We start from the raw sequence: 15,275 nt of genomic DNA, 5'->3' as shown, positions 1-15,275 counted from the left end.
GAAAAACAGGACGGGGACAGAAAGCAGGAGAGGAGAAGGGCTCGACCACCACAGGAAACGGACTGGATGCGCCGAAACCCACCCAGAGGCTTGACCACCCCGGAGAACAGGTAGGATGCGCCAACACCCTGGGCCAGAATCTCCTTCTGCTAAAGGGCAAAAAAGAAAAAATAAATCCTCCAGGGAGATTTAGAAGTGCTCACCACAGGTCCCGGTTTGGTCAGTTCATTCTGTCACGGTGTAGGAGGTGGAGACGGCGGACCATGTGTGGATGAGCTGAGCAGGAGGAAAAATGGTTTAATGGCAGGATGGGATGAACAGGAACACCAGCAGACAACAACAATGAACTGACAAAGGACAGGGGCAAAACAGGTGGTTTAAATACAGAGGGCTAATTAGGGAAACATGGGCAGGTAAACGAGGGACAGGTGAGAACAATAAGGGCAATCATGGCAGGAGAGGAACACAGTCAGGAGGGCAGGGGCAGATCGTGACACATGGGGTCTATATATCCTAAATTTTGGTGCATTTTTGTGATTTTTATAAAGGACTGAATTAAGTCTTCCTTCTCTACTCGTTTCTATCACAGGTACTGCAGCTGAGGCCGCAGAGATCATTTAGATAACACGGCTCTGTGCAATCCTTCAGCTGCTGCAGCCAGGTGATGAGGCAATGGCAGACAAAGGCTTTGTCATTGATGATCTCCTTTCTGGTGTTGGAGCTAAACTCATGATCCCATTCTTCCAACGCTCTGCTCAATTTAGTAAAGAAGGCACAGAGAAGACCCAAGCCATCTCCTGTCTCAGGATAGTTGTCGATAGAGTAATAGGGCGGATTAAGTCCAATCACATCTGGGACTCACCCATTCCACTCACTCAGATCGGCAGCCGGCCTGATCTGGTACAACTGCTGCGTGATGGTCAATTTTCAAGGACGTCTATCCTGTGAAGAGTACTTTTCTCACACAGTCTGAAACAGTTACACATTTTCTAATGCTTCCCTGACATTTCATTTTTAAATTCAGTGTAGCTTGTACTAATTTAATGTTTACAATTAACTTTGTCTTTGTCAATTATCCTTTGTTGAAGTATAAATAAAATGTACTCAAAATACATTTGAGGCAGAAATACTAAGATTTCAATGTGATTTTTTTCAACACTAGGTGGGGGTAAAGAGCTGTCTCTACAGGCTACTTATTTTTTTAATATTTGAATTGTACTGACTACTTTTTAGTATTTTAACTATTTCTTGCATGTATGTTCTTTGTTCAGTGTGCAGCCTTTTTTATTCTTCCTGTTACTGTAACAAATGTGATTTCTGACACAAAAACGTGTCCTCTGAGGAACAATAAAGTGATTTTCTATTCGATTATCATCTCTGCAATTCCACAACGCCACCGCCTCCACAAAACATGGTTACAACCCCCTTTTAAATCTGCAAGTGGTAGTAAAAAGAGACTATGCCCTTTCTTCAGTATAGAAATTATACATAGCGTTGAAATTGAATAGATTACAGAATGAGGAGAAACCTGCGTTTCTAACAGAGGTGTTTATTTATGACACAAACAGAACCTTAGATTTCTTCTCTCACTAAAGTTTGGTTTGTGCAGCTTAGATCCATCAGCCATCAAATCAGAGTCAGGAAAAGGTCCTAGAAATTATACAAAAACACTACTTGAGCCAGGCTTCTGAGAAAGAAATGAAGTCCTAACAATTCATATTATTCTGCGTGCACACACACACACACACACACACACACATCCTTACACCATTAGATGTAGCATCAGAATAATTGAGTTGAGTCATCTGCATACGCCTGGTACAATGTTGGTGGAAGACTACTTTTGCCAGCTGTTGTTGGCTTTTGCATCACATCACTCACGGGTTTCTGGGCGAATTCCCTAAAATCAAAGGTAAAATGTAAACTGCTCTATAATAATGGTTGACCTGTTGCATCACATAGTCACACTTGTGTTGCAAAATATCTTGCTACATCTGAGCCAGCCTAAATATTGTAGTTTTCTGTCAGTTATTAAACAAATTCAGTATTATTGTCTAGAGAAGTATTCCCTTAAGTACAATAAAATATTTATTAACTGATATTTCAGTGTTATTCCAAAAAGATCAAGATTTGATATGCATCCCAGAGCTGGAGGGATCGTCTTCATGCCATACTATGAGTAGTGGGCTGTTTGAAGTAGTAGGGCCACAACATGGTTGCAAAATCCTTTTCGTGCCACACAGCTACAGGAAAACGCCACCAGATGCCCACTGTAAACCGCTAATGATATCTGTGCAAAAAATAACAGAAAAAGCATTGTTAGTAGCAAAACAAGTATGCTCAGTAGCAAGAACAGGGAACTCGTGGTGTGTTAGCTCATACCTCTAACGGGACTCCTCGTTTTTCCTTTGTGAGCGGTAGCACTTAGCTCTCACCCACATGTGGTCATCTAATACATTTGATCCTACAGAGAAAAACACCGTGTACATAACACACAAACCAAGACAAAGCTGCTAGGCTAAATGATGATAGCATTTCACTAAATGAAAGCAACAATCATAAACAGAACTAACTGATGCTACAACGCTGCCAATAGACTACAATAAGTACTTCAGTTAGGCTGTGTCTTAGGCTGACCATACATCCTCTTTCTCCCAGACATGTCCACTTTTCACTCTCTGTCCGGGGCATCAGGGGTGTGTGTGTGTGTGTGTGTGTGTGGGGGGGGGGGGGGGGGGGGGTTCCCCACATTGATCAAAATGTCCGGTTTTTCATCCAGGAGCAGGGATCGAGTTATGGGGGCTAGATATCTGTCAGGGAAATATCCAGTTTCTGCCTATATTACAATATTTATGGACTCTCAGCGTGGCGGGATGTTGTTGAGTGGAGAAGACGCAGAGCGCTGATCGCTGGTGCGCCCGCTGCATCCTGCACACCATACATTCTCAAGGTGGTGCAACAAAACTATTATTAACACATGATCGTTCATATCTGTTTAAATCCTCTGGTACTCTGTCTTTTAATTGTTCCTGACGCGCTCCGCTCATCGTGTGCTGTGGTGATGTCACCTCACTGACGCAGCATCGAAACGCGCTCTCCGCTTTGCGGTCAGGAGATTCCTTTGATCTGCTCAAAAGTTACTGATGAGGTGAATAAGAAAGAATCCAGGCAGCAGTTTTTCTGGAGACTTTAGAGGAGATGCAGGAAGATGAGAGACAGACAGAAAACAAAGCAAGTGTTTGAAAGTCAAATGTAGGTAGATTTATCTCCACTTCACAGTTTTACCTGTATAAAGCAATAAGTTATACACATGTAATATTTATACATCTGATACAATTCAGATCACCTTCAAAACTGAGTCACACACCCAGGGCCGTTTCAAGACATTTTGGGGGCCAAGGCAAAACGAAACACCTCCCTATTACTGGGTTCCGCCTGAAGCCTTTGTTTACCCTCTCCAGGAGTATTAATTATACAGTTTTTATAAAAACACCTCAGACATCACTGACATGTTCTAATATTGTCCGATAAAAAACAAAATTGTCATCTGCTTCTTTTCTAGATTGACAAAAATCTATCAGTTTCAAAACCATTTGAAAGCCACAATTTATTGATTCTTTGAAAGTTTCCATGACAAATTATTTTTTTATCATTGATCCTATCATCTGATCTCACAGCTGAAACAAGCTTCCTTAATAATCTGTGCACAGGAAGCGTGCCGATGCTGTAGTAAAACAAAAGGTATAACAATTTCTCATTAACAAAACCTTGTAGCAGCACTGAAGCAGAAAAATGAGATTTAGCAATAAACATGCTAAATATTTACATATGAATTGTTTAAGAGCCCTTTTATTGGCAGAATCTGATATTAATTTTAGTTCTTCACCTGGGGAAAAATGAGTCCCAATGTGGTTTGTGTGGTTTTACCATAGTGCCATAGGGCTGGGCAATAAATCGAAAGTGTATTGTTATCGAAATTTCTGACTCTTATCGAGATAAATTTTCCCATGTCCATAAATTTGATAATAAAAAGGGAAAAGATGTGTGTAGGTTGGCAACGATCCTGTCCCTTTAAGAAGCTGTACCACCTTGTGTCACGTAGAAACATGAAACACCCCATCTAGTGGACAACTTTTGTGTCTGCGCATACCTGTAGTTATCATCCATTTGTCGTTATCGAGGTTAAATCCTCAATACAACGTGATATTGATTTTAGGCCATATCGCCCAGCCCTAGTGTGACGTCATCGGTAGGCATGGATCTCCTGCCCTCTTTTTTGGAATTGGAAATATGGTCACCCTACTGTGTCTATCATACCACTATACTAAATATGTATCTAAATACTAAATAAAGATGCTAATGATTAAATACTATAAATCACAGTTCAGTCAAAGCTAGTTTGGCCAACATGGTAGCCCTCTACTTACCTTTGTTTTGTTTTTTTTTTCAATAAACTGCTATCCATTTTTCATTTTAGTTCCTTTAGTGATGGATTGTTCTTCAACAAATCTTTCATTTGCCAAAAGAAATACTTGGCAAATGTACAAGACTTGAAGTGTAAACTCAATCCATGCTGAATGAAGTCTGACCTGATATCGAGAAATCCTACCGATGGCTAGAAAGGGCTGGTCTGAAGGACAGCACAGACGCTCATCACGACTGCACAGGAACAGGCCCCGAACACCAGAGCAACAGAGGCCAAGATCTGCCACGCCAGACAAGACCCAAGGTGTAGGCTATGCAAAGAGGCCCCTGAGATAATCCACCACATAACTGTGAGGTGTGAGATGCTGGCAGGGAAAGCAGGCATGGAATGCCACAACCAAGCGGCTGGCATCGTGTACAGGAACATCTGTGCAGAGTATGGACTGGAAGCCCCAAGGTGAAAGTGGGAAACACCCCCTAAGGTGGTTGAGAATGAGAGAGCCAAGCTCCTGTGGGACTTTCAGATTCAGACCAACAATATGGTGATGGTGGACCAACTGGACGTTGTGGTGATGGATGAACAACTAGGACAGCTGTTGTGGTTGATGTGGCAATACCGAGTGATGCAACATCAGGAAAAAGGAACAAGAGAAACTAGAGAAGTACCAGGACCTCAAAGAAGAACTTGAGAAAGCCTGGAGAGTGAAGACGTCGGTGGTGCTGGTGGTCATCGGGGCAGTAACCCCCAAACTGGAGGAGTGGCTAAAGCAGATCCCAGGAAAACATCAGACATCTCAGTCCAGAAAAGTGTAGATCTAGGAACAGCGAAGATACTGCAGAACCCTCAGGATGAGACCACCCATGTTGGGTGAGATAAGAATTACATATCCATCCATCCATCCATCCATCCATCCTTCTGTCCGTCCATCCATCCATCCATCCATCCATCCATCCATCCATCCATCCATTATCTGAACATTGTCCATGCAGGGTTGCAGGAGGGCTGGTGCCTATCTACAGCAGTCAACGAGCAAACAGGCGGAGCACCCTGGACAGGTTGCCAGTCCATCAGTCCAAAACTATTAACTATTTTCTATTAATAAACACATTTTAAAAGAAGAATGAAAACATTTCATAATATTGAGCTTAGATTTTACATAACATTCTGTTAGTTTACAATTTCATTGCCAGATGAAATAATTGTCTGGTATATATGTACATAAATAATTTATAATGTATTATTTATTTATCTTATTTTGAACACTTTTGAGTCAACACACAGAAACATGATCCGAGGTTTATTTTAAAAAAAGACGATGTCCTATTGGTTTACATGGAGAGGCGGGGTTTGAACATGTACTGGAAGAAACCACTAGAGGATGCTGTGGTTCCTTTGGGCTTCACCTGATTCTGTTTCAGATGAGCCGACGCCCAGTGGTGCTTCAACATTACTAAATACTATTCCATTGGTCTCTACATGTTTAACCACAAGCAGTGTGTGGGAATCTGGCAAAGTTTGGAATAGGAAAAAATGAATGTCACTTCTTAGTCACTGATATATTTCAGTACCAATTAATGATTGATTAAGCTCCATTCTCTGTACTTTAGCAACACGTCAAAAGTGGATATGACAACGGACAATTGATGTGGACATAATAATTAACAAATGTGAACAGTTACGGGACTGAAAGAACTGGTGAGGGACTGCACAAATATAAATTGATATTTAAGTTTAAAAAGGGGGCAGAAATAATAAGATTTGTCTTCTATCTGCTCCCTTTCATTCAAATATATATTGTGTTTTCATGAATATTGTTTAGTATCTGTTGTGTTATTTTTTTTTTGAATGAAATAAAGATAAAAAAAATAAAAAAAAGGTGTGAGCTGGTTAATGCTTTGATAGCAAACCCCAAACCAAAGTTTGCATTAGAAACGTTTCCTCCCAAGGCAACACCCTTCAATCCCTCCACAAGAACAACATTCCTTGTGTTTTCTGGTGTATCAAAGTGTTCTCAGGTAGGTTTGCACCTGAGAACAGGTAACCCAGTTATTCATTCAGCTCTTCTGCCAGAGGACCAACTGGACCTGCCTGACTGCCAGCAGATTATTTCAAAAAGCTGGGTTGTGGAGAGAAACACACAGTTCACAGTATGCCTGTGGCTGAATGTTTGCATGCAGGAATTCCTGCATAGATGTGTGTGGATGCAGAATGCATGACTCACTGTGGAATTGTGTTTGTTTAAAACCTGAATGGTGGGAAACTCCTGTTGTTGATAGTTTGGAGCTGCCCACACCCTTTGACCCAGCTCTGTGGAGCAACACAGCTCAGATACATGTAGCCATCACCACTGCCTGCTACTGGATAGGCCGCGACACTGGGTAGACCTATCAGGAACTACTCTGAAGTGGTTTATCTGTTATCGATCTGAGCGTTCCTTCTCTGTGGCCGTCTCCAAGTTTCCGTCCTACTCCATCTCCCTCACCCATGATGTCCCACAAGGTTCTGTTCTTGGGACTCTACTGTTTCTCCTCTGTCTGCTTCTTCTTCAGCACTTCCTGAGCTCTTTTAGCCCTCCCACTGTCCTAATGGGTGTGACCCTGCGAGGAAAGTTGACCATTGAGCAGGATTGATGGTTTATCCCTTGAGGTCCACGTGGCAGGGGTGAGGTGGTGCTCCTAACCCTAACTTGATGTTTGATATATTTAATATGTGGTTTCCAACTAAGTTTACTATCTATAATCATCCCTAAAAGTTTAGCTTCATGTACTTGTTCAATTTGAACACCATTTAAGTATAGTTTAGCGTCATCATTATCTCTGTTCCTGAAAGTATTATAAATTTTGTTTTCATTTAATGATGATTTATTATAATGGTAACACTTTATAATTTAAACCAATTTGTCTTCTATCACTTGTAGTAATTTATTCATGTCTTTCCCTGCACAAAGAAAGTTTGTATCATTTGAAAACATGATAAAGTTTAAAAGAGTTGATCAAATAAAGCATGCATAATTTTGGTCCTAGAATCGAGCCTTGCGGCACACCATATTTTTTCTTTATCAAGCTGCGAAAAGGGACACAGAACACTTTAAAAGGAGCAAGCTATCACTGCGTCAACCCGCTGAGGAAATATAAAATCAACATTGTTTTACTGAACAATCACATGATAATAAATCATAGTGCATTTAGTGCCCACCACAGCCTTAAGACATGTGTTGAACGTGCCCAAGTCCATACCTATGAGAGCCCCATGTGAGCACCTGTGTGTGTACACGCGCTTGTTTATGTAAGGTTTCTCTAAAGGAGCATCCAATAGAGAGTGTGAGGGGCCACAGATCTGCCCCCCAACGATGTGTAGGAGATGGAGCGAGCTCCAAGTCCCAGAGATTCAGGAGCTGCCCCAGAGCGCAGGGAACCCAGGGAGACTGCAACCAGAAAAGCCCCAGAGAGGCGCAGAGGATTGCCTCGGGGGGCCACAACCAGCAGCCGGCAGAGTCCCGGGAGATATCAGCGGCAAGCCCTCAGGCCTGCCCACAGCCTCCCACCCCCAAGCCGGCCGAGCCTGCGACCCAGCGACCCGGGACCCAGGGGCAACCAGCCCCACCGTGGATCCAACAGAGCCCAGGGACTCAGATCCCACCAGGCAGCCACCCGGATTAATCAGGCAGATGCCAAAAATCTTAAACCCTCTGACCTGGGAGCCGCGAATACTCAGGCAGACCGAGGCACCACACTCCATGCCAAATGTGGCGGGGGGGGGGGGGGGGGGGGGGTAGGCGAAGATGTATAGCAGCAAAAGAAGTCCCAGGAGAAGGGAGGAGTCAAAGGCCCCACCTGACATATACAGTCATACACAAACACAGTCACACACTCCCTCCCTCATGCTCACACATGCACATACAGCCTAAGACTTACAAAAATGCACGCCGGACACACACTTATGCTCCCCATACACACCGTATTCACTCTGGTCCCGGTACTGCTGCACAAGGGGTACAACCATCACCGGTTCACAGAGTTCGACCCTTTTGCTGGGTTGCTGAAGAGCAGGCTCCCCTGCCCAACGCCGAGCAAAACGACCCACCACCCCAGACTCCAACCAAATCAAATCACTTTTATTGTCACATCACGTGTGCAGGTACACTGGTACAGTACATGTGAGTGAAATTCTTGTGTGCGAGCTTCATAGCAACAGTTGTGCAAAATACAATAACGTAAAAACAAGCAAAATATAAAAATGGCAAATCTAAGTAATAATATATATAGTATGTAAGGTATATACATTCCTAAATGTGTGTGCTAAGTATTTTATTTTTTATTTTTCTACGTGTGTGCGTGTGAGTGTGTGTATAATGAGTATATACATATTTTACAAACGAATGAAGTAAACAATAAAATAAGAGATATAAAATGTACAGAGGTTGGTATGTGCAAAACAGTGGCATTAATGTACAGTATGGAGTGTGTAATGTTGGAGTTTCAGTAGTGAGGGTGAGGTTTCTGTGAAGTGTTCAGCAGTCTGATGGCCTGATGGAAAAAGCTGTCTCTCAGTCTGCTGGTTCTGGACCGGATGCTGCAGAACCTCCTTCCTGATGGAAGTAGTCTGAACAGTTTATGGCTGGGGTGACTTGGGTCCTTGATGATCCTCCCCGCTTTCCTCAGGCACCGCTTCTTATAGATGTCCTGGAGGGAGGGAAGCTCACCTCCAATAATCCTTTCTGCACACCGCACTACTCTCTGGAGAGCTTTGCGGTTGTAAGCGGTGCTGTTGCCATACCAGGTGGTGATGCATCCAGTGAGGATGCTCTCAATGACACAGCGATAGAAGGTCCTGAGGATGAGGTGGCTCATGCCAAATCTTTTCAGTCTCCTGAGAAAGAAGAGGCGCTGCTGTGCCTTCTTCACTGTATTGTTCGTGTGCACTGACCACGTAAGATCCTCAGTCAGATGAACTCCAAGGAAACGGAAGCTGCTCACCCTCGCCACAGCATCGCCGTTGATGGTGATGGGGGTGTGTATTCTTCTGCACCTCCGGAAGTCCATTATCAACTCCTTTGTCTTTGTGACGTTGAGGGTGAGACGGTTGTGCTGACACCAGTGGGTCAGGGCGCTGATCTCCTCCCTGTAGGCCGTCTCATCGCCGTTGGTGATGAGACCCACTACTGTGGTGTTGTCCGCAAACTTCACAATGATGTTGGAGTTTCTAGTGGCTGTGCAGTCGTAGGTGTAGAGTGAGTACAGGAGAGGGCTCAGCGCACACCCCTGTGGAGCACCAGTGTTCAGTGTGACGGGCGATGAGGTGGTGCTGCCCAGTCTGACCACCTGGCGTCTGTCAGACAGAAAGTTAAGGATCCAGCTGCAGAGGGAGCTGCTCAGTCCTAGATGCTGCAGTTTCCTGTCCAGCTTCGAGGGAACAATGGTGTTGAATGCTGAGCTGTAATCTACAAACAGCATTCTCACATACGTGTCTCTCTTCTCCAGGTGTGACAGGGCAGCATGGAGTGTCAGGGCTATGGCATCATCAGTGGACCTGTTGTGGCGGTATGCAAAATGTGGGACCAGACAGCCAGATCCCCCTCCTAGCCTCCGCCCCGGGAAGCCAATTGACAACAGAGGTGTGCTGAGACCCCTAGTTTCCCTCCGCCTGCTCCAATATAGTGTTGGTGCGTGTTGATGAGGTGTATTCGTGGCTGTGGTGAGCGGGCAGTGCAGGCATTGTCTGGTCTATGCCAGCTGATGCCACCATATTCACATTTTCCAAGCTGTAAGGTCGATTGTATCAAATGCCTTGCTCAAGTCAGTTAAAACACCCACTACATTAAGTTTCTGATCAACTGCTTTTGCAATATGCTCAATTCCAAAACTGTTAATGAGGTTGAACAATTTTTCCTCAAGCCGTATTGGTGGTCTTTTAAAAGATCAAACTTAGCAGTAAATGCTTCAAGTCAAATTTCAAAAAGGCTCTCTAGTATCTTTGAGAACTGCGGTAGTAAAGAGATAGGTCTATAGTTGCAAGCTAGTGTCTTATCACCACTTTTGTAAATTGGAATGACTCTGGGTATTTTCATTTATCAGGAACTATACCAATGGAAAAGGATTTATTGTGAATATAAATAACACGTTCAACGAAGCAGTGTTTGACCTCCTTAGCCCTCTCAGGCTCAAAATAAGTTTTGATAAAAGGACGAACAACTAAGTCCTTCAGGGTACTTCTGAGTGAAAAAATGCTCATGAAATACGTGTGTGGAGTAACCAGGTAGGTAGGTTTTAACGTTGCACATCTGCAACGCCTGCCTCCAGAGGGTTAATGAGAGACATCTATCCCATGAAAATTTAAGGATGTTTCATGTTTAAATCTGTGTACTGCTTGTAAAACATGGCTAGGGCTTACACCACTCAGAAACGTCGTATTAGTGTTATTAATTATGTCATGATTGACGATGGACAACATTCACAAAAAAAAAGTAATGAAAGCATTTAAAATGTTCTTATCATCTTCATTGTTAGTCATCATTCCTGCTTCTTTTTAGGCTCAAGGGCAAACTGCTGGCTTCATTTTCACTTGTAAGTCGCTATGGAAACAAGCATCTGCTAAATACATAAACATAAATATGTTTCATTTGCTATTAGTGTGTTTAAAACCACCCATGTACCCTTAATATTGTTTTTATGTTTTAGGAATAGCTGATCATAGTAATCTTTGCTTTTTGTTTTGCTTTCTTATTATTGTGGATTTTTGTATTCCTTATACCATTTATCTTTTTCCTTTGCAGGATTTTTAATAAAATCCAGAAACAATGACTTTTATTTTAACAAGCCCTTTCCTATCCCTTGGAAATCCAAGGTGAGGACCTTTTTTTAAAATAAGTAATATTTTTTAGGACAATCTTTCACATAAATTTTCTAAAATATGTCTAGAAATGCATCGTAAGTGTCATTCACATCGTCGACATACAATCAGTCCAATCATAACTTAGAAATTCATATTATCATAGCTTCAATAGCAGCAGGAGTTCTTCTCCTGCTCATGTTACACTTCGCATTTCCCATTCTCAGAGAAGTTTCGTCACCATTTGTCTTTTCCAGGTAAATGATCAGTAATATCAGTTAGGAATAGGCCTGTGTTGTTTTGCTCATCTTCATCACAGACAACAGGTGCTCACATAGATATTTGTGCTGCTGAGCATTGAGAGCTTTTGATCAGCTTGACCACTCAGTTGTGTCAGTGTCGGGGAGGAAAGACAAAAACTGCAGCAGCCACAGAGTCATACTGACTGGAGCGTGTCGCCAAACTGGAAGCCGGTAAATCGCTGCGTAAACTCGACGCTGAGTAGGAGTGTTTCCAGTTTGTCAGAGGCTGATGAGGCAGTGCTGCAGATGCCAAGAAGTAACGTGGATGCTAATTAATGCAAACAGAAAGGTGGGGGTGCTTCGACAGACACACTAATGCCGCAAAGCACTATGGGATTTGTACTATTTGTGGCAAATTTGGCCCGAGGGCCAGTTTTAATATATATATATATATAATCTTGCAGGCCAAATAAAAATAGACCGTGGGCCAAATTTGGCCCGAGGGCCAGTTTTAATATATATATATATATAATCTTGCAGGCCAAATAAAAATAGACCGTGGGCCAAATTTGGCCCGAGGGCCAGAGTTTGTCACCTGTGCTCTAGAGGTTGCCCTTGTGTATGTGCGATGAGTAGTGTCCAGGCTCCACCTCCATTCTTGCATGTTGTTCAGACTGCCCCACTCTGTTTTCCAGCTCTTTTTCTTTGATCTGATTTTTGTTTATCAAGTAACATGTGGCAGCCATTTTAAACACGCGTTTGCGTCGTTAAACAGCAAGTATATCATGGCCCTAAGGCCCTGCCCAGAGCTGCTCATTCCAGGGTGGATCCCAGACCTCAGTGGCCTGAGACCTCAGCGGAGACCCGGCAGATCCCCAGAGCCCACCAGGCAGCCACCAGGAGCCGGCTGACAGATGCCACAACACCTGGCCAGAGACACAAGAGCCACATGTGCGGATGCAGGAGCCACCCACCGGCAGGGGGACGACAGGCTTAGGATGTTGCAGTGACCTAAGATCTCCCAGGAAACGGGCGGAGTCCAAGACTCAACCTTACAGATAAACATTCAAACACAAAAACAATCACACACTTTCACCTTTATGCACAACACATAAACACACCAAACCTAGAGACACAAGAATGAACATCGTACACCCACTCACACTCCCCATACACCCATTAAAGTGCCCAAGTACTGCCGCTAAAAGGGTGCAACCAGTTCTGGATCTAGGAGATAATGCCATTCTCAATAGAGTGATGAAGAGCAGGCCACCCCACTGAATGCAGGTCAAATCGACCCTCTACCCCAGACCTGGACTAGATGGCCAGCTCCTACTCCTAACCTCCAGTCCTGGGTAGCGAACACAGAACAGACATGTAAGAAAACCCATAAGCTATTTTTACAGGACCAAAGCGTTTGCAAAACGGGATTTGCTGCGGCTCCCTGGGGAGGCTAAGCGAATCAAAATCGAGTTTTATCACCTTTCCCCTTTGCTCCTTGCCGCATTTACGAGACCCGCAAATTCGGATTCATCACTCTGTAACGATGCGATGGTCTGTCTTATAAGAGAGGCTATAGTCTCACTTCACCTGCTCTAAAGTGGTGTTAATGCGTGTTGTTAGACTGCATTTTTAAAAGTGCATGCGTGTATCTTGGGGATTGTGGAGGGTGCACCGCAGACACCGATATGACTTCACAAACCAGCACCCCCCCCCCCCCCCCCTACATGCACTTTAAAAATTGGGGAAATGGCACCAGAGGTGAGGCTAAGTACACAGATCTCCTCCTTCAGGTGTCAGGTCTAGGTGTGCACTTGTGTGAATGTCATAGTTGGAAGTGTTTTACTGTCTTTTGGGAGTTTTGTTGTGCCGCTTAAACACTCCCATCTTTGACATTCTCCAGTTCTGTTGGAATAAATTTTCTCTTTAGAGTATTGCAGAGATGATGGCGGCTTTTCTAGAGGTTTCTCACTGAATTTTCGATTCTTACAGGACAAAAGTTATGATTTAGAAGACAAAAACACTCCAGCTGTAGATGCTGTGATAACAGTGAATGTATTCTTTTGCCAAAATCATATATTTGGTTTGATTCCAGTTCATAATCAGTTATTTTCACAAAACCACATCTTACAATTTTAACTTTCTGCACTCAGTTCTAAATCATTCTCAGACTACCGGCAAACATAAAAAGAAGGTTCTGTCACAGATATGATGAACTGTGAAACAAGGTTTAGGTCAGGGTCAGGCTTGTGTTTCCACTCGCTCTCTTAAGACAAATTCTATAAGAGCTGAACACCCGCACAAGCTGCCTGGTGCTGCGCCGCCCCGTCAAACAATGCATTCAAAGCTCTGGAGGCTTAACACCTGTCGTTCCAGCAGCCTCCTCCACGTAGTAAAACTCTGGTGACATCCAGACACACCTGCCAGAGTCACACCTTCCACAGGAATGTGGACCGAATACAGATACCGCAGGTTCTGCTTATCAGACCTGGACACACTAACCACCACCAAGGATGCACGTTGATTCGTGATGACAGTTTGAGAAAGAGATGCCATTTCTAACTAAAGTAGAAAGAAGTCTGGCCCAGTCTGTTTGAAATCATTAATGAAGTGATCTGAATCCTGAATACCAGAGTTTCTTTCATCAGAAGGAATGGAAAAAGAGAAGAAAAAATGTGCTTTATTATTTCATTGTTTTAAAACATGTTTGAAATTCATGGTTTGGATATTTATTCATGAAGAAGATGAAGATGATGAACCAAATATTGACGTATAATGGGTTGACACTGTGAAATCAATTAAACCCTGCTTTAGTCTCCCTCCATTTTAGTAACTCTCTTTATTCTGCTGATTTTGGCCTTTGATCTAGTGTCACCCCACTTGTAACGTTCCTCTATGTGGTCCTGTACTTCAGTTTTAGTTTCATGGTTTTACAGTACATTTCTACATCCTCTGCATGACAGACATCCCAACGATTCCAAGCTGTCAGTATGCAATGAGGCGTGGCTTGAGATTCGTTTACTTTGTGTCCCAGGCTTAGATCAACTTTATATTTTTCAGAAGAGGAATGAATGAAAGTGTGTTTTCCATTCTCGCCTCGTCTCCATTCTCTAGAGAAACCAGAAGATGTAGTTAGTTTGTTTGGTCCACTCTGCTCAGTTTTGTTCTGATGGAGAAGATCAGCAACATGGAAGTGAACATGTGGAAACAGCTTCAGGGATCAGTGATGATGAGCTGAACCAGACCGGACCCGAGGTTTCAGTCTTTTGTATTTCAGCCTCTTGTGACTCATTCCTGTGCTGATGCTCAGAATGCTGCTGTTCCAGTCACACGGCTGCACCAGACATTCCAGTCACACCTGGGTCCCACTACACCCTAAACCATAAACCCTTTCATTCCATGCAGAAGCTAGGTGATTAGACCATTTGACTTTTTATCTCTGTACATTTTATCTTTCTGTAAATGTCAGATTTAATGTTGCAGTCCTACTCTTCTTCTGGATTTAAAAAATAAATTGACCTCTAGTTTCTAACTGGAAAGACGGCATGGGGTGAGGTAATTTAACTACCACACTTGAGTATAAATCCAAGTGAAATCATTGATCAGAAGCTAACCGCTCTGTTCCGTGGCGGTGGCCATGTGTTAGGGTTGATCTGAGCTGCAGGTGTGCTTGCGGGACGGGTTTGACCTGCTGTTAATGTTTAAACACACAGAGCACTGTACCATTCCACAATCAGTCTTATCTGCTCCTGTCAGTGTATGTGTGTGTGTGTGTGTGT

This window comes from Nothobranchius furzeri, chromosome 18, assembly GCF_043380555.1.
Source record: "Nothobranchius furzeri strain GRZ-AD chromosome 18, NfurGRZ-RIMD1, whole genome shotgun sequence".
NCBI classification, from domain to species: domain Eukaryota; kingdom Metazoa; phylum Chordata; class Actinopteri; order Cyprinodontiformes; family Nothobranchiidae; genus Nothobranchius; species Nothobranchius furzeri.
Note: the sequence above shows the minus strand (reverse complement) of the source record.